This window comes from Ovis aries, chromosome 1, assembly GCF_016772045.2.
Source record: "Ovis aries strain OAR_USU_Benz2616 breed Rambouillet chromosome 1, ARS-UI_Ramb_v3.0, whole genome shotgun sequence".
NCBI lineage: Eukaryota > Metazoa > Chordata > Mammalia > Artiodactyla > Bovidae > Ovis > Ovis aries.
Window position 1 is genome coordinate 36,366,964 of NC_056054.1, and position 20,894 is coordinate 36,387,857.

Genomic DNA, 20,894 nt, shown 5'->3' on the forward strand with positions numbered 1-20,894 from the left:
TCTTCATGGTGCAACTCGGGAGGGCCAAATTCCAGCCTTAAATAAAGTTTCAAGCTGACCGGGTGACAGAAATGGCAGAGTAATAAAACTTTTGGTCAAGAAACTGTTGCCTGAACTGTATTTAAGATTAGACTGTGCATTTGTGACTATTCTGGTGGGCTCCTTGTTTCTATTTAGCACACCCATCTTTGTATCCAGGAGAGTAGTGGAGGTAGTGGAGAGTTCTACCGTTGATTTCTTTTTCTAGAGATATTCCTCTTGAGACTCCTAGAGCCTAATCGGTATTCGTTTGTTGATGATAATCTATTTACATGATATCCTATCATGAGAATCCCTTGATAGACTTATCTTTACATTTTTGCACAATTCTTTCTTCCTGGCTTCAAAAAGTATTTTTTTCTCTCTTAAATCATTTTTCTAATGGAAATTACATATAAACATGCAGGACAGACTCCATAGTATGGCAGGAAACCTACGTAGTAGGGCTGGTTTTGATAACATAGTCCATCCTGTTGGCAACTATGGACCCTTTGTAGGATGCTTCATATAATAATGTGTAGGGTACAAAAGGAGACCTCTACTGTGATTTCTTTGATTTATATATTTTGCATTGGAACTGTAGATTTTTTTTTTTTGGTTGGAATTTATTTGAGATGATTAAAGACATTTTGCAGAGTACTCAAATATAGGTGAAAGAATTTCAAGTTTGCTCATTTTGGCATAATTTTACAACAAAAGTGTTACTGTTGGATCTGGGCATGTGATGGCTGAATGAGTGTTTCAATGAAATGACATAAGTCTGTATAATTTGGAGGGTAATGATGCCTTAGAACAAGAATAAATCTGGAGCGATGGAAAGGCTCCATATTCTAGATGAATGCATGCTTCCTCTTATGGATCTGAAAAATAAAATTAAATTTTTATTTATACGAGTCCACTGGGGAAAAACGCTACATGGACTGGGTTTATGATATATTTCAGAACAGGAATATTAGCCTTAACCTCTTTCCTCACATTGCATATGATATTTAATCCATCATCTTTGTTTTAAACAAACAATACGCAAGCTGTTGCTGGCATTGGTATAAAGCTGATGGTCCATCTGGAGAGCAGGAATATAGATCAGGAAAATAAGAGAATTGAAATTGGGTGCAAGGGCAGATTTGCATGTGCAAAACCTTTTCTGTTTTACCAGCTTTTTATCAAATTATTTAATACTAGGCAAAACAGATTCCTTTTTCTTGAATCTGAGTGCCTTACTGGAAGAAGAGTTGCTTCAGTGTTGAAAGAAGGACGGTTGGGCTTCGAGAGACAATAAAATCCTAAGCTGTTCCCATCACTTTTTGGAAGAGGAGACAGAGCCCCACTGGGGGATTTGCTTCTTGTTCTGGCTGTGTGACCCTTGGCCAGTCATTTTAGCTTCTTGACCTTCAGTGTCCTTTGATCCAGTTAATTCAGCAACCATTTATTGGGGCAACTGTGAGAATTTTCTCTGAGCCAGCCATTCTGCGAGGCATTATGGATCCATAGAGGAATAAGCATGGGTCTTACTCAAGAGACCTTAGGTCTTGCAGTGGAGACAGATCTTACAACCGAACAATGGAGTGAGTGTTGTATAAATGGGAGGAAGGGGAGATTTATTCTGTCCAGAACACACAAGGAGATGTGTATTACGAATCCTTCACAGGGCTTTTCTATTTTGACCAGGCGAGGAGCAGACATTCCAGGTATCTGAATGGTGAGAGGTTCAGAACAAATTATCAACAAAGTTCTCTCCAGTTCCCCGTGTGTAGCGTTATCAATGTAAAATTCTTTGAATAGCTTTCCACTGATGAGTTACTTGCTGAAGAGTGTTGATTGTCACGGTTGGAAGAGAGGAATAATGAAAGAAACGGTGATTTTTCTTTAGTTATAATATTGGGGCTGGATGGGAGGAGGCAGCCGGTTTTTTGTTTTTTATTTTTCTCTCTCTCTTTTTAGTTATCACCCCTTTTGACAAAGTGTCTTGCGTGGAGGGTGGGCCTTCCTCCTTCCTTGCAGAGAGCCGTGCGGGTGGACCTGCTGTAACCTGGCCTCCCTCCATGGGAGGAGGGAATCCAGGTGGCTGTATTCAGATGTGTGTGTGTGCAGCGAGGCTTCTGAAATGACAGCAGAGCCCCGCGGCTTCCAAAGCAGCTGTGACTCTGGATAGCGCCCACCATTTCTGCTTCTCACCAAGAGAGGAGTGAATCTCTGCTGCCTTAGAAGGCGTGGAGCCTGGGACTTTTCTTCCTCCTGAAAAATTATTTGATTTTTGCATTTTTTTTTTGAGTGGTGGATGATGATATCTTGACAAAAGAGATTTCCTCCTTTTAAACTACACTAATGAAAGATCTTGTGTAAAGTCATGGGTTAGGAAGAAAACTAGAATACCTCCTTTTTTGTTGTTGTTTATGAACGGCCAGTAATGTATTCACATGTGACATTTGAGCTGGCATTTTTTTTTTTTCCTCTCCTAAGATGACAGTAGCTTTCGCTGTGGTTGTATCCTAAAGCAAAGTCAGAATAACCCTTTGCTTCTGTCCCCCTTGGTAGTTCTCTTTTACCCTCTTGCCTTTTTCATTTAGACCTTATGGTGTTTCCTAACCCTCAGACTGTTTTGAAAGGCTTTGATTAAAATATGCTGATAAAAGAATTTGATAACCCAAGTTAGGGACGACAAGGCTATCTGGAGAAGACCGAATGATTTGGCAGCCTAACAAATTCTATTCAGAGCACACAAAGAGATCCTGGAATGTTTTATGGGGACTTGTGTTTGGGGAATGGTATGAACTCAGGTTACCTGCAGAATATGGTGTCATATGGAAGCATTTAAGAGCTTATGGAAAAATCTTTGAAATAAAGTGGAATGAGCCAGCAAGCATATAATACCTAAGAAGAAAAATAGGAGCATTCATTCTGATTTTCAGGTGGCTGCTCAAGGAAGTAGAAGAGATATCACCTAAGAACAGTTTTGCTAACCAAACCCTAACTTAAAAGGATATTAGAGGCCATCATGTCTAATGGCCTTGCTTTGTAAGAAACTCCTGTCTGATGCCCCAAGAGCCTCTGCTTAAATACTTCCAGAGAAAAGCGAGAGAGAGAGGAGTAGTGGGGAGGAAGGTTTCAGGCACTCATGTTAAAAACCCAGTATCTGCAAGAGAGTGTAGTTGATACTTTCTCACTGTCTCAGTTGACTTTGTGTAGGTTTTATAAATTCCGGTTTACAGATGAGGAAACTAAACGTAAGTTGTGTAAACGTAAGGCGACTTGCCTGAGCTCACGTGTCTAGCTTAAGGTGAAACTGAAATTAGAACCTAGTTCTGTCTTCCGGCACTACACAAACCTGCCCCTCCCCAGGTAGAAGAAGAGCTCCCTTATTCACAGGGCAGCCTCTTCGTCTTAATGCACGTTGTTTGAAAATGCTTTCTTTTATTTAGTTGAAATCTGCTTCTCATTAACATCTCTCCTTGGTCTCCATTTCACCTCAGGAACATCACAGAGTTGATGGAATTTTTTTCCTCATTCAGGTATGTTAACAACCACTGCTGCCCAGATGGTCTCTGCCATCTTGTATGTAGTTGATTTTTTTTTTTAATGAACACACACATGCGCACACACACACACACACACACACACACACACACACACGTCCTCTTGCTGACTGCACTGTACCGTCCAACATATGGAGCTCTTTTTGAGCCCTAGGGATCTAGACTCAAAGATGAATGTTCGCAGACGTCTTAGTTTCATTCCGCTGTGTCTGATTGACCAATCAGTTGTTAATATGCCATCATGCAGGTCATTAATACAAATAATGACCAGGATGAACAGGCTCGGTTAACTTGTGGTCTGTGTATTAGTTCCTGAAATTGTATGCTGCCTATGAAGTTTTCTGAGAAGAAAGTTGGTAACAATTGTCAAGATTTTAAATGATCCCAATATCTTGAAAAGTTAAGAACTACTCAGAACAGAGAACTTCCTCAAGGTTGAATTAACTAACCTCTTTGGGGAGGGCTTCCCAAGAGACTGTAAATTCATAAAACCATCATCCAGACCATTTACTTTGCTGACAGACATGGGAAAAAGTCTCATAAGATGCCTGGCTAAAATTAAAGTTTGCCATGCTTTTTGTCTTGTCTTGGTACTCCTGGACATTGAAAAAGAATAATTATGCCCTTAAAAATGGAAAAGAGACTGTAATGTTTTGGTAGGAAGTGAGCCTTTTTTTTTAAGTGTCCTTTAAAAGGTAAAAAATATAAATCTTTTGGAGTTTGTATTTATTTTCCATTTTTCTTTGTTTTTAATTATAAGCCTAAGTACTCTTCAGCAAAACCTTGCCCTTTACTCTGCAGAAACCTTGAAAACAGGTGGGATATTGAAGAATATCCTGTCTACACCTGACTCCTAGCTGCTGTTGAGTAGCTGTTGGCATCCTTAGTAACCTGGAAGCTCCTTCAGGGCAAGGGTCTTAGCAAGGCCTTGACTCCCGTGCACGAAGCCCAATGTCTGGCAAATTTTAAACTCTGAAGATTTCTGAACTGAATGGAATGACTGAGATGAAACTGCCTGTTATGTATTGTCTTAGTTGGGTTGTTTAGTCAACCTTATTTCATGTGCCTTTATTTTGGGTGAATGAGTTAAAAATGTAGTTGTACTGAGCACCTAATTAATTTAATAAATAATGAAGAGGAAGAATAATGGGCCATAATGAGTTGTGATCTGCAGGGATGAGAAGAGCCCAGTTACAAATGAGGAGCTTTATTATGTGTGAAATAAAAAATATGTAGCTGAAGTGAAAGTGTTGATGAGCATAACCCCCTCATATGTTGCTGTTTAAAATGGGCATTGGCCCGCATGAAACGGATGCTGATAATTTTACATATGTAGAAAGAGAGTTTTCAATATCTAGATTTCAGAGAAGTTAGTTAATACAATCCCCTACTATTTATAGATAAGGAAACTCAGGTCCTGAGGATAAAGTGGCTTTCCTAGGGTTGCACACTCAAAACAGTAGTACTCGTTTCAAACAGTGCTGCCTACCTGCCCCATGCTTCTTTTCTTTTTTAAATCTAACTGTTGAACGTATAAGATTAGGTAAAGGTCGTTTCTGGACTATGTAAGTAGCCTCGTTGTCCCAGCTGTTGTGCTCTGCTCAGTTCCTGTCCAACTCTTTGCGACCTCATGGACTGTAGCCCACCAGGCTCCTCTGTCCATGGAATTTCCCAGATGAGAATACTGGAATGGTTCGCCATTTCCTATTCCAGGGCATCTCCCCAACCCAGGGATTGAACACACGTCTTTTGCGTCTCCTGCATTGGGAGGCAGATTCTTTACCATTGAGCTACCTGGGAAGCCCAGTTTGCCCCAGGAGTAGTTTATGTCTACCTACCATTGTCTAGGGCTTCCCTGGCGGCTCAGAAAGTAAAGAACCTGCCTGCAATGCAGGAGACCTGGTTTCGATCCCTGGGCTGAGAAGGTCCTCTGGAGAAGGGAATGGCTACCTACTCCAGTGTTCTTGCCTGGAGAATTCCATGGACAGAGGAACCTGGTGGGTCTGTGGGGTTGCAAAGAGTTGGACATGACTGAGTGACTAACACTTTAACTTTCACCTTCATCTAGTGGAGTCAGAGCAAGCATCCACACAATTTGGTTTTAAGTTCCTGTACAAGTAAAATATACCCACAGAAAGACAACAGTCACATTTCTCATCTGAAGTCTTGAGTTCTTTATGGTATTTCACATTAGGGCCACTTTTCAGGGGAAGTTTAGATACTGAGTATGTGAAAGACATCTAATAAAGCTAAGAGTGTTGAGAGACGTTCAGAGCCCAGCTATCCCTTCTTACAAACTGTCTCTTCAGCGGGGGGATCCCACAAGAATTAGAATCCTGGCTTGGTAGACAAGGGAACTGACCCAGGGTAATGGTTCTTACAGTGTTATGAACCATCGTTGACTCTTCTCTAAAAAGTCAGTGTTTTGTTTCAGGCATACAGCCTAGACTCTAACTTTTCTGATGCTCCCAGAATGACTGCTCAGTAATTACTTCTACTCTGCATTAAAACAAAGTTCTTGTTGAGGTAGGAAGAAGAGGAAAGACCAACTTGCTCAGGCTGCATTAAGTTATACTTCAGACTGCTAGTGAAATAAGAAAGGTTCCTGATTTTTAAGACATCACAGATGCCAAGTGTATGATGAAGACATATGTTACCTCGCTCTCTTAGAGCGAGGGATAAACAGGCATACTCATTGCCCTGTAACTTTCAGATCTTCTGTAACCTTTTTAAACAAAATGGAAGAAGTTGCTTCTTGTACCCAAGGGAAGAGAAAGTTAATGGCTAGAAAGACAGAATTTACCTAGGAAAACAGTGGAATTAAGCTCTGGACAAAGCACGCATCAGTGATGCATAACATTTTTGTTAATTGGGTCTTAACAGGTTTCTGACTCATGTGGTAATCATTGTAGAAGTGGGTCATGCTAGACCATGCCAGTGGCATATCTCTCAGCTATTGGAACTCTTTACCTACTTGTGCTTGTACACCTGAGTTTCTGGAGGCGTACATTTCTATAGCTTAATTTAGGTTCCACATACACTTCAGTGGTTAAACCTGAGCTAGACTCAAAGAGTTTGTTTCCATTAAGAAAATGAATCTTTTATGTGGACCAAGGTCAGGTGAGTTAATTTGTTTGCTTTTATTGGAATAACTTTTCCCATTCCAATTCATCACTTAATTTTAAGTGGTTCTACTAAAATACCCATTAAAGTCCCTTACATTTCTCACAGACTAGAGCTATGACAGGTTCATACAACTTTTCTATTTCAAAGTACAAAGGTAGCTTTTCCAGTCATCAGCCTAGCCTTCCTTGTCTGTAATTTCCCAACAACGAGGGAACATTTTTTGTAATAGCAGTATGAACCTTAATTGCAAACAAACCAAATGAAGTCTTCAGGAGAAACAAAATTAATTAAAATATGAAAATGCTTTCAACAGTGATAAACATTTCTTTTAAGAAAGTAATATGACTCCCTGCACCACCACCACCCCCACCTCCAACAAATTCTCCTTTTTCTGCCCACTTCACTCTCTTCCCCGCTGATGCATTTTCCAGCAACTCAAATTCAACTCCTGCTAGTAAAGTAACTAAATGTGATGTTATCGCTCTAATTAGTGGTGACAAAAGATCAATTAATGTTATAATTAAAAACAGTGTCTAGATCTGTTGTTTGTGGTGAACAAATTTGACAATTACTTTGTTCGTTGACATCGATGTGTTGAATTTCTTCCCTAGATTTTAAGGGGATGCATTTTAGTGCTGATGTGCACATTTAACTGTGGACAGTAGGAACAAGGCAAGCATATTAGGGGAAGAATAGGGCCCCTAATGTCTAAGCTAGAGCCATATTTTAACATACTTGACACCTTTCCTCGGTGCCTGGTGCTATATCAGCAACTTGTACTCACTGGGTCTGGAGCCTCATGCTTTTAATATTTTATCACTAAATGCTTAAGTGTTTATGTTGCAAAAAGAAAAGGGGGAAAAAAAGAGATTCCCACTTGGACTTTTAGACCACACGAACAGGACAATGTGATAACTATGTCATTGATGATTTTGGTCCCATGTATGGCAATGACTTTTAAGTTGATGGGGCGGAGTAGTGAGTATGTGATTTTCACAAATCTAGTTGGATTTTTTTCTGATAGGGAGCAAGCTGTTTTTCATACATTGAAGCCTGGGAAAGCTATGTTACTGGAGAAGGAGTAACTGTAGCTCTTTTCTGAGTTGTTGCCAAGCAGATGTAGACTTTTGGAATGTGCCCAGAAAACTTCTACAGCTGATACATTGGTGGCTTGTTCTTACTTCTGGCTTTACTGGCACCTATTTCAACAGCAGAGGAACACAATTTCATGTCGGTAGGTCACAATTTTATACGTTTGTTTGGAAGCAACTAACTATTGGTAAGTCTATCGATAGAAGCGAAGTGAACTTAGTTTGCTTTTCAGGAATAGCGGTAAAGATATGACCAGCTTTGGTTATGTCATTTTGGAAACATAGCCAAAAATCAAGAAGATCCGTCTGAAAGGTTGTCTGAGGGATTAGCACTGAATGTCAAATAAGGCAGTCCAGTACGATTACTGAAAGAACCTCACCTTTTAACTGCATCTCACACACGGCTCATGCGTATTGGATCTACCTGAATAACACTTGGTTTGATTTTAAATTCTTAAATTAGTGGCTTCCACCATGACTGTTTGGTATCCTTTCCATGGTTTTAATGTTGTAAAGGCTCTTAGAAATGGGGAAATAGCAACAGTGTCAAGTTGACAAATTTGTCAAAAATGAGCCTTTTTAAAATAGTTGGTTTAACAATGTCATGTTAGTTTCTTGCTGTACCGCAAAATGAATCAGTTATACATATACACATGTGCACTGTTTTGTAGGTTTCCTTCCATTTAGGTCACCACGGAGCACTGAGTAGAGATCCCTGTGCTATGCACTATGTTCTCAGTCAGCTCGGTTCAGTCGCTCAGTCGTGTCTGACTCCTTGTGACCCCGTGGACTGCAGCACACCAGGCTTCCCTGTCCATCACCAACTCCCGGAGCTTACTCAGACTCATGTCCTTCGAGTCGGTGATGCCATCCAGCCATCTCATCCTCTGTGTCCCCTTCTCCTCCCATCAGTTACCTGTGTTATACGTAGTAGTGTAGATATGTTAATATCAACCTCCCGATTCATCCCGCCCCTTTCTTCCCCTCCAGAGATTGTCATACAGAGTGAAGTAAGTCAGAAAAGCAAATACTGTGTAATATCACTTACATGTGGAGTCAAGAAATGAGCATTTTCTGTAACATAAGCTCAAAACAACAGAGGTCAATACCACCATCTCAGACAACTTCGTAGCAGTTGAAATCTTGTAAACCTCAAAGGTAGTGTATTTTTGGCCTGTCCCGCATAAGAGGAGGAGGCCAGTTGAATCCATTGACTCACTCCGTCGCTGGCTGAAAAGACAATTAAACAAGCAGAGAAGGGAAGAACAAAGAACCAACTCTGTTCCTCGTGTAGGAGTTGGAAGATGAGAGGAATACAGCACTTTAGATGTGTGTGTTAAAAACTTACAACAAATCATAGATCATACTAAAGGATTACTGAAGTTTAGAACATGGCTGAGGGTATAGATGTCAGATTTTCTTACACAATAGTGAGCCTTTTGTTTCAGAGTTCACTCTTGGCAAGAAACTCGCTACCTCTGTGTTAATTTCCTGTCGATCTTTCATTCAGCAACAGAACTAGAGATGGGGAGCAGACACCCCCCCCAAGGCTTTTTAAGACTGCGCTTTGTGTAGATTAAAAAGAAGAAAGAACAAACTTTTCCCAAACAAGATATCCATGTGCTTTCTTTAAGATCCTGTGTTTGTGCCTAAAATGATCCTTAGAAAAATCCCTCTCCATAATTTTGAACCTCTCCTTTTTCTAAAGACTTTTATAGCCATTTTTTTTTTTCTTCCCAGCATGTGAACAAACGTGTAACTCGAATAGACGTTACTTTGCTATTTACTTAGATTGTTTTAAAAGGCTAGCTGTGTGGAGGAATGAGGAAGGAAGGGATGTGGGAGTGGCTGAGGTTTATTTGTTCTGTGCTGACCTAATGAGTGCAGTTCTTAAAAAAATAATAAATATTTATATGTGATCTTAATTTTTAATGAGTCTCATAAACGGGCTGGTATAGAAAAGGGAATGAAAAGCCTTATATATTAAACTTTACATACTGTAAATATGTGCATATGTACACTGGAATGTTTTAGGAGGGAGAGGACATTATTGGTCTTGTTCACTGTTTTTTTCCCTAGTATCTGGAAAAGTGCTTGACACATAACTGGCACTCAGTAAATATGAGTTTGAGTTGAGTTTTAAGAAATGAATGTAACTAGGCAGCATCGTATAGTGGGATAACATTAGATAATTCAAAAGACCTGGAGTCTGCCTCCAGCACCGCCATTAACAAAGTACGATGTGAAGTTGCTTAATTTCTTAATGGAATCACTTAATCTCTTTGCTCCTCCATTTTTTAAAAATTGGAAATAATAGTTGCTGCCCTCCTTGCCTTTAAGTTTGCTTTTTTTAAAAATAATGATTAAATGATATCTAAAGGATATAAAAATGCTTTGGAAACTACAGAGTGATTTAAAGATGTGTGTGTGTGTGTGTGTGTGTGTGTGTGTGTGTGTATACGTACAGAAAATCCTTTATCTCTTGCTTCTCAATTTCTTTTCTTAGTAAAATCAGATTATTTAAATCCCATTATGCACAGCTCTCCTCTCTTCTTCTTAAGCCTCTGTATTCCATTACTTCCAGTAAATCAGAAAAAGGTGGTGAGTCAGGCTAGAGTGGAAAGCAAGGTCTGCTGTTTTCTGACATCCGTTTTACTCTGTGGAACTCTAAAATCTTGAGTGCACATATCTCATGAAATTTCTTACCTGTTTCAGCTTTGCAAGATATAACATAGGATGTAGAGTAGCTTAGATAACTACCTCAAAATTCTCTGATGACCAACCTAAAATATTTACTAGTTGTTAATACTAGATTGATAATTGTGAATTTAGCGTGGGGTCTGCCTAAATAATGAGTATCATGGAATTAGCTGTAGAGTTTGTTTTTAAAGTTTGTGTGTGTGTTAAAAATAATATGTCCTGAGGCGGCACACCTGGAAGGGAAAATGATAGGAAGTCAAAATAAGTAGGATGGTATTAACAAAGAGGAAAGAGATCAACATCAGGATAGTTGTGTCTCATTTTCAAAACTCTTCAAGACTTCATTTATTCTCTGCAGTTACTTTTTGAATTAGGATTCTTAATTTTCAATATTGGGTAACAGTGTAGGGTGGCCATTCAGATTAACATATTACCTTAAATTTGGAAGAAGGTGTGAAGACTGCGATAGACTTCAACAGCATCATGGAACTTTAGCGTCATCAGAGTTTCAGATTTTAAAAGACCGTCTAGTCCCAGCTACTCTCATTTCTGTCTTCGAAGAACTGAGGCCCACATGGCCCAGGCCAGTCATCTTTTGGAAGGTCATGCGACCAAATTTACTTTAGAGTTAGGACTATAGCCCTAGGTCTTCAGATTTCCATATTCCTACTATTTCTTCCTGTTACCCAACTATTCAATTTTCATAAAACGAAGACAATCATATAAGCCCGCTTAGAAAAACCTTCCAAAATATTGTAAAGGTTGAGTACCTTGCTTTGCATTACCTGTGCTAATAACAGTCATTTAGGTTTACTGAGCTGGAAGCCTTACTTTCAGATTAATGAGTGATATTGAACGTACCATCACTGGCCAAACATATCCATAGATCACACATTTTAAATCTGAAAGAATGTAAGTAATCTCCATCCCCCCTCCCCAACCCCCAGCCACTCTTTTAAACGACAGGGGCTATTGAAAACCCTCCACTGTCACTTGCATCCATGTGGCTTAAAATATATGCTACTTATTGAAAGAGTTGTTCAACTTAAACTCAGGAGATATATTACAGCGTGTAATATGCCTGCATTTGTCCATGCATTCTTTTTGGAAACCTGATCTTATTTATGTCTGCTTTTAACAGATAGGCTAGGTTAAGTTATGTTAAACATGTTGTACTGAGGCTTGATTCACTGTGCTGCCGCCTGGCTTTCTTCCTTGATTAGCTTTAATCAAACTCTCCACATTCCATGACCTTAATAAAGCTATTTTTCCTGACAACTGAAGACTGTCTTAACAAGCACAGCTCATCTGTGCTGAAACTAAGGGTGAGTTAAGATGGGGTTTAGGTCCTCATTAAAGTCCACAGCATGGAGTATGAGAGGAAATGATGAAACGGTGCTCCCTGAAACATCTCTTCTTTAAATTTAATTAGACAAATTATACGCAAACCAGTAGATGCCCTGGGAAGGCAATCAACATTAGGGCTAATAAAAAGCTTGAATAGTATAAAAGGGCCAGGGGGAGGGGCTCTAGACCCTTTCTAACACTTTACGAGAAGTAAATTAACACCAATCGCTAAACATAGAAACTAGATGAATTTCAATATTGATTTAGAAATTAATTTTATGATGCTGTTCGAAGTGCAGAAATGCAGTTTGTACTTAAATCTCTTAAAGGTTGGCATGTGCACACATATCCACAAGGTATTTTATGAATACATACATTAAGTATACATACATGTATACTTTAAATATGAAATATTTTATACACTGGGGGATGCAGTTATGGTCTGACTTTGGAGTTTTTGAGAGACCTGAGTTCAAGTTGTAGAGAGTGTCTCCATTTGCTTTGTGCACGTGTGTGTGTCCAAGTTACTTCACCTCTGTGAGATTCAATTTCGTCTCCTATAAAATGAGTGAAATAATTCTTTTCCTGGTGAGGCTTCATAAGAATTGAAGTGAAGTGAAGTCGCTCAGTCGTGTCCGACTCTTTGCGACCCCATGGACTACATGTAGCCTACCGGGCTCCTCTGTCCATGGGATTTTCCAGGCAATGGTACTGGGGTGGATTGCCATTTCCTTCTCCAGGGGATCTTCCCGACCCAGGGATTGAACCTGGGTCTCCCGCATTGTAGACAGATGCTTAACCGTCTGAGCCACCAGGGAAGTCCTTATAAGAATTAGTTGAAATTCAGTTAGATTAAACATACAGAATGCTTGGCACAATGCCTGGCACATAATAGGTGCTCAAAAATAGGTGCCCACATTTAAAAGAAACTTCCGCTTAGCTAAGGGTAGCTTCAAGTGACTTATCCCGTAGATATGTGAAAACTGGATTATGAATGTAAATATTCAACATAGTCTTGTGGATCAAGATCACTATAAGGGTCCTGCATGCTAGACGACAGAGGCTCATAGATTTTGGAAAGAATGGTGACTCAAACGTAGCAAGTGAATTATTTGAAGCCTTGAGTAACCAAATGGAGAGACACTTTGGAAAGTTGAAACACCTACTAAGGTGCTAAGTGTCTTGTATACCTTGTTATCTCATCTAATATTGAAGACAGCTCTGCAAGGTAGGTATTATTGACCTAATTTTATGGACAAGGAAAAAGAGATTCAGAAAGAGTGAGTGAGCTGTGTGTTACCATGGTGGAACTCAGGGTTGACTCAGCTCAGAGTGTGTTTCATTGGATGGAAAACTAGTGCAGACATGTATATCACTTTTGAAACCAGATTTGTCGTATAACTTACTGCATTACATTCTCTTTTTTTCATCCTTCTCAATGCACTTATTTTGTGTTGTGTTTAACCCTCGGTTCCATTGCTTTGGGACTGTGGTTCTCAGTCTTGGCTGCCCTTTTAGCATGCCTGGGATGGGATCTGGCATGAGTATTTTCTAAAGCTGCCCTGGTGGTTCCTCGGGTGCAGACAGGGCACTCAGATGTATCTACCTTCATCCTGGGTGTTTTGGTTGTCCCCAGTTTTAAGCCTAAATGTCAGCAGTGTTTTGTCAGTCAACGATGATCCCCCTGCTGGTTTAGGGGAAGATATATGGAAGGCCTGACATCTATTCTAGTTGTGATAGATGTTGCTTATGCATTAATTAGCATGTAAAAATTAAATGTTCTTACTTTATTAGCTGGTTTTCTCTTTTTTTCCGGTTGAAGAAGGAGAATTAAATGCAATGAAGATTATGGCCACAAAAAAGAAAAATTGATTATGTCAACGTTTCCCCTCAAGAATGAAAGAGTATAAGGCCATCCTTTTCTCAATTTTTAGTAAAACAAAAATTATTTAAAAAATACCCTGACCTTTACCCTTACTCCCTTGGAGGTGGGAAGAGTCTTTGTGGTCAGACTGATCTGTGGTCAAACGCCGCCTCTCACTTTCTAATAAAGGATTAGTCATTTTAAACTCTCAGAGTCTCGGTTTCCTAATCTGTAAAAGAGAAATAATTTTGAACTCATTTAGTTACTCTGAGGAAGACATGAAAAAAAAACAGTTTACAGAGGCTGGCCCTGAGCCTGACCTGTTGTCAAGAGTCACAAGTGTCTTTGGATATTGGTCAGGTTGGGGGGTTCTTGAGAAGGCTTTGTGGGACCAGTGGGTTCTGCAGATTGTGGAGCCTGCAGTTGACTCTTAATTGTGAATGCTGCTATTCAGATAGATCTTCTTTCTCCTAAGAGATTCCTGGGTATCTCCTTTATAGACCAGAAAATAAGGAGAGAAATTAGGGTATTTCCTTGAAAGCTAGTCTGGGATTTGGTAGCTAATGCTGCTGCTGCTGCTAAGTTGCTTCAGTCGTGTCCGACTCTGTGCGACCCCAGAGACGGCAGCCCACCAGGCTCCCCCATTCCTGGGATTCTCCAGGCAAGAACATGGGAGTGGGTTGCCATTGCCTTCTTCAATGCATGAAACTGAAAAGTGAAAGTGAAGTCGATCAGTCGTGTCCCACTCCTAGCGACCCCATGGACTGCAGCCCACCAGGCTCCTCCGTCCATGGGATTTTCCAGGCAAGAGTACTAGAGTGGGTTGTCATTGCCTTCTCCGCTGGTAGCTAATAGGAATCAGCTATTCCCTAACTTCAGATTTCATAATATTCTTTCTTGGTTTCAGTTCTGAGTCATTGGTGCCTGCTCTGGTGGCATTGTTAATGAACTCAGCCGGTTACTGGGAAGTGATCTTGTCTTTCCGCTTGCCTTCAGGCACAACTACATCTAAATTACCCCAAACAGATGTATTCCATTCTTCTTTAAAAGACTATGTAATAAGCTTAACTATTAAGTTCATTCTAATTTCTAAGTTGATAAGCATCAGGTTAAGTATATTTCTACTTCTGCCATCTTCCTTAGAGGTATAAAATTGTTTACCTCTTACTTAGGGATTTATACAAAGAAAATGTTGCTGTCTGCTAATGGTTTGAAAATGCAGGATGTTCTGAGAACCCAGTAGAAGAGTACTTTCCCAGCACGTCCAGAACCTGGTGAAAATCCAGATGTTAGGTGGGACCAAACTGGATGATAACCGATAAATGGTGGTAGAAATAGTCAGAGAGGTAGAAGCCTGGAGACCACTTACTCCCTAAGCTTCAGGTCCTTATACGACCCTACAACAGCCAGGCAGTGGGGCTGCAAGGCTGAGATAAGTACTGAAAATTGGCCAGGGTACTTTTTTTTTTTTTTTTTTTTTTTTTAAACATAGCTCCCTCCTTTACACTTTTCTGTACCTCTGCCCTGAAGGCTACACAGTCTGTTACATGCTGATAGCTAAGTAAACCCAATCAACATTCCTTACTACTGGCTACAGAAAAGACTTAAATTATTTACTGGCCTCCCGGATGTTGGTAAATATCTGGCTTGTATTTGTTTGGGGGTTTCTTTTGGGGGTGGGGGTGGGGTCGGTGGAAGAAGACCAGTGTACAGTATCTAAATTTACATTATAAAAATACAAATTTTGTTCTCCAGAATAAAAAATCATTTATAGTTGACCTGCACTGTTCCAAGGCTAATGACAGATTATTTTGTTCTTAATTTGCAGGTGCCTCCACCACCCCTATGGCTTTATATATTTTCTGTAGGGAAAAATGCAATTTATAAAATAACCTGGGGTAGGGAGAATCCAGTGATAAAAGGGATAAGAACATTTTCGGACTGTTTTTTGGAAGGTAGCTTGGGAAAGCCTGGCTTCCCAGGTGGCTCACTGGTAAGGAATCCACCTGCCAATGCAGGACGTGCAAGAGATGCTGCTTTGATCCTTGGGTTGGGAAGACCCCCTGGCAAAGGAAATGGCAGCTCACACCAGTATTCTTGCCTAGGAAATCCCATGGACAGAGGAGCCTTGTGGGCTACAATCCATGGGGTCGCACAGAGTTGGACACGACTGAGCTACTGAGCATGCACGCAAGGGAAAGCTCATTTTAATAGTTTATACCTCTGGGCATCCTGGCAGCGCTGGAAACAGAATTGATCAGAATGAAATGAAAATAGGATGCAGATCCTCAGTTTCTGTTAAATATAGACAGGCTGGGAATGGGGCATCCTGAATTTAGAATAAGTTTCCTTATACAAAGGAGGAAACCTGATTTGACAGGAGTCCATGTGAAAACAGTCTCAGAGTGTAAGCTGACCACAAGATTAACAGGGGCCAGCCATGTGACAGTGCGATTTCCAAAGCTGATGCCGTGTTGGGCTGCGGTTTGACCACAGCTGTAATTTTTTGCCCAGTTTTGGGCCCAAAATGTTTAAGAGGAATGCCAACAAAATGGAAACCTGGATGCTAATGGGTCAGGAAATCATATCATAGGAGGGGAGGGGAGGAAAACATGGTGTTAAAGTCTGGAGAAGAGATTATTTAGAGTTACCTTAAGAATAAGCTTCAATATTTAAATGTCCTGTGGAGTATTCTCTGTTGCCCTAGAAGACAGGCGTAGGAGTTTCGGTCTTTCTCTGGAGCCTCTCATATAGGCTTTCCAGGTAACACTGCTGGTAAAGAACCTGCCTACCAGTACAGGAGACCTGAGAGATAACGGGTTCAGTTCCTGGGGTGGAAGGAGCCCTTGGAGGAGGGCTTGGCAACCCACTCCTGTATTCTTGCCTGGAGAATCCCATGGACAGAGGAGCCTGGCAGGCTACAGTCTATGGGGTTGCAGAGAGTCGGACAGGACTGAAACGACGTACCACACTTAGCACACTGGAGCTTCTCATATACACACTATGTGTGAAGAAAACAGAGACAAAAACCTGGGTTAATGTCTTGCGCTGCTTGACCCATTTTCCCAGCAAATCTGCTAATCTTCCTGCGTTTCAAAATGAGTGTCTGTCACCATTCCTCACCCTGTCATCTGAACCAGAAATCGAGCATCATCTTTTCACTCATCCTTTCCCTCAGGGGAAAACAAACAAACAAACAAAAAGCGTTGCTTACAAAGTCAGCTCCCGTGGTTCCCAGGTTCAGTTTATCTCCAGTAACTCACTTGTTAATGGCTCTTGATAGGGAGGCAGTACTGTTAAACTGGGTAATTTCTAGAGGGTTTTGAGATGCCAGAGGAAAAGAATATTAGCTACTTGCAGCAGAGGGAAAAATTCTATATCCTTTTTGGGGGCCAAGGTTAAATTCTGTGTGACTCATCACACTGACATTCTGTGTGACCCAAAATCCCTTCTGTTTCCTGGTCTGCTTGTCTTGACCTGTTACACATCTACACCAAAATAGTTTCATTAACACTGGGATCATGCACAGGAGATGGTAGCTAACTGATGTAATTAACTGATGTGTCAAAGGCTATTGGCTTATTGCATATGCAGCTGTCTTTCCTGGTGGGGAGATACACTTTCTGCTGACATAATAGATCTACACATATACCCAATTTGCCAGATAATCTGTTGGGTTATCGTGAGGTGTTTGTAGCGATTCCATTTATATAGGCAGAATGGTGGGATCAGTTACTCTGTTCTCCCAAAAGGCACCTGGCTGAAGGTGCTACTTGTTCAATGGTTAGTGCAGAAGAGGAGAAAGCAGTTTAGTTTTGGGGCCTTGGTGAGGTTCTTTTCCTTTTCTTCTTCTTTTTTTTAATCTGTGCTTTTGGCATGCTAATGCACGCATTTAGTCTCTGTAAGAAATTTCCGTTTAAGAAAGAATTTAAAAACATGAAGTGCTCAATCCATATCTCCTAAACAACTAAAAAGACTGCAATTTCAAATGAGAAATTATGTTGCAAAGAAGAAAAAAGTTGTTTATTATGGCTCAAAATTTTAATCACCCAAGGGCTGTAAAGTTAAAAATAGACAATTCTGCCTTCTGTTTATGGTAAACTTGGCTGAGTCCCGGCAAATTTCAAAGCTGAACATACTGTATGTTATTTTTGCTTAATTTTAGATTCCACATTTTAAAATTATTTCTTACAAGAAGCATATTTCAGGATATAAACTTAGCCTGAAGAACGGTATTCTTGATTTCTGCCCATATTGAAACTCCTTTGAAAATAGTAAACTATGGTTTTGGGATTTTCCTGTTCCCAAGAGTCCAAATGGGTACCTTTCTAAGTCTTTTACATTATGAATGAACACAGAAGTAGGAAATTGTAAAGGTTACTTTCTGCTCTCTGGTTCCTTACTTGTGATTTTAGTTTCCTTAACAGCATAATGCAGTACAAACATGCTAACTTGCACCAAGTGTTTCTTGGAGGGAGGGGCATTCTGTCTTGGCTTTCGTGCTTCAGGTGTGGAGGCTGACACCGAGAGGCTCTTTGGCATGTAGAAGATGTCTGCGTGGGTGCCAAAAACCTGAGACAGTGCCCGGGAGAGACCCTCCCAGATGCAGCTCCCGGACAGTGCAGCTTGTCTCCCTGATCCACTCGCACCTGCCCCGAGAACCGCTCCTGTGGTGGCTGCTTGGCCCAGGAGCAAGTAGGCTTGTTGACTCAACCCTCTTCATGCCTCCAGAGGGAGGAGGAACACCTGGCTTCTTCTCTTGACACGGCTCTTGTTGATTCTTGCCCTCTGAGCTCTTCACAGAGTGCACTTCTGGGCCTTTGCTCTTGGGGTTTTTAGAGCAAACCCTTTGGGGTGGCAAGAAACCTAGGAGAGGGGATTTTTAACCTATTACTTAATGTGGCATCAGAGAATCAAGCCCTCCCCACAGAGTGAATGGCATGCTTAGTAAATAGTTGTCAAATATTGCTGGGTGAACGACTGTTTACTGAAGATCAAGATTTTTGTGATGGCTCTGACAGAGGTGTGTTTGTGATCACGTTGATCATAGCTACCATTGAAGGATTCCTGCCCTTTGTGTATGTTATTTCTGATCTTCCCAAGAACCCACTGTATAGAAGGGGAAACTAAGCTTTGGTAAGTTGGCGATGTGCCACAGGACATTGAGCAGTCTAGAATTAGCTGTGTAGAATTTATCCTTACTAAGTGTAGAATTAGCACTGATTCCCTGTTCTGTTCAATATGCTGTATCACCATGATTGAGCAAGGTTGAGATAACAGGACCCGTGCATGGACACCTCTGAGTGGCCAGAGGCTTTGTTACAGCATTCATGAAAGTGCTCACACCCTTCCTCATGAGATTTCCCAGGCCCCAGTCAGAACCTGTTAATGCTTAGTTTACACACTGTTTTAATAAAGTTGGTTATCTCTTTTTCAAGTACACAGCAGATTTATTTATTCAGTAATTATTTTCTGAACAGCAAACATGTGCCATGTATTCTTTTAGGTGCAGAGAACAAAAAAGACAGAATTCTTGGCTTTAGAGATCACATTTGCAGATTTATACATCAGTGGTTCTCAACCTGTGGTCCCCAAAGCAGCAGCGTCAGCCTCACATACAGACTTATTAGAACTTCATATCTTAAAAAAATTTTTTTTTGGCCACAACATGTGGCATGCAGGACCTTTGTTCCCCAACTAGGTATCGAACTCATGCCCCCTGCAGTGGAGGCACAGTCTTAACCATTGGATCGCCAGAGAAGTCCCAGAGATTCATATCCTTGATCTGAATTCTAGACCCATTGAATCACAAACTTGTGAGTTAAGGCCCAGTAATTTGTTTTTAAGCAAACCATTGTTCTAGAAGGCTTAAAACAACATTTTTGTGTTCCTGTGACAAGCAACCCTGTGGAAAACTTCTGTCTTTAGAAATTTCCCAGTTAGTATGTGTGTCTGTGTCTGTGTGCTGAGGCCTGAACTCATCCATTCTGTGATGGGCTTTTGGTGGGCAGTGGCACTGGGACATTTGTCGACAAAAATTTGAGCCCTGGAATCACATGTGTCTGGATTCAGATTATTTCTTTGCCAAGCACTGGCCCCATGAACTCATGATACTGCTAAGCCTTAGTTTTCTCACTGTGACAGTGAGGGTTATGGTAATGGACCTGCCCTTGGCACAGCTGCTTGATAACAGAGAACATGCCTGAGAACTAATCAGAATGTTTTTCTGTCTCTAGGATCTAGCACTTGGCTTGGCACAGGATAGGTGCTCAGGAAATGTTCTTTGAGAAAGTAGATGGATGTTTATTTTTCCCTTTGTGTTAGCCACTAGCCCAAGGCCTGCAGCTGTTTAATTCCTACCCTTTGTCCGTCTTTAGTGGAAGAAACCATAATAATAAGAACCAGCATCAGAGCATACCTGCCATACAAGGTTCTTTTGGAAATGCGTGTTGCTTACCTCTGTTTAGCTGCTGTGCTGTGCTCTGCTTAGTTGCTCAGTCATGTCCAGCTCTTTGCTACCTCATGGACTGCAGCCCACCAGGCTCCTCTGTCCAGGGGGATTCTCCGGGCAAGAATACTGGAATGGGTTGCTATACCCTCCTCCAGGGGATCTTCCCAACCTAGGGATTGAACCCAGGTCTCCTGTATTGCTGGTGGATTCTTTACCGTCTGAGTCACCAGGGAAGCCCAAGAACAAAGTAGGTAGCTTATCTCTTCTCCAGCGGATCTTCCCAACCCAGGAATCAAACTGGGCTCTCCTGAACTGCAGGCAGGTCCTTTACCAGCTGAGCTACCAGGGAAGCCCCTGTTTTGCTGCTGCTGTTACTTAATCCTCTTTGGTGTGTGTCACGTTGCCTGCTCCTCTGGCCCTTAACTTTGAGATATTTCACATGCCTATAAAAGTTCATTTAATTAAGGGGCTGCCATTTCTGCTTGTAGATATTTTATTCTTGAAATGCTGATGGCATTAATAGTAAATCTAAGAGAATCAAACCTCTGCCTGTTTTGTGCCATTTCAGCACTAAGCCAAGGAGAAAAACCCTCAAGGAAATTAACGCTTCCCTCAAGCATGGTGGGAACACGGAGCTAATGCATTGCCACATAACCTGGTTTCACTGACTTTCCGAATTTTTGTTTTGCCCTTTTTATTACATGTTACACTATATGGCTAAAACCAGAAGTGCAATTAGGAGG

The 20,894-nt window shown here is 40.9% G+C and overlaps 1 protein-coding gene across 16 annotated transcripts in view; it reads left to right on the top strand.

Annotated features, from left to right (window-relative positions):
* The window catches only part of NFIA (nuclear factor I A), a 402,938-nt gene that overhangs the window by 48,537 nt on the left and 333,507 nt on the right, over nucleotides 1-20,894 (top strand). Inside the window, exon 2 of one of the 16 annotated variants that reach the window (XR_009599377.1) lies at nucleotides 1-20,894. This exon is cut by the window's left edge and continues 37,468 nt beyond it; it is cut by the window's right edge and continues 27,577 nt beyond it. The exons of the other annotated variants lie outside the window; for them this stretch is intronic. The gene's annotated coding sequence lies outside the window, so the exon portion shown is untranslated. 16 annotated transcript variants of the gene reach the window in all.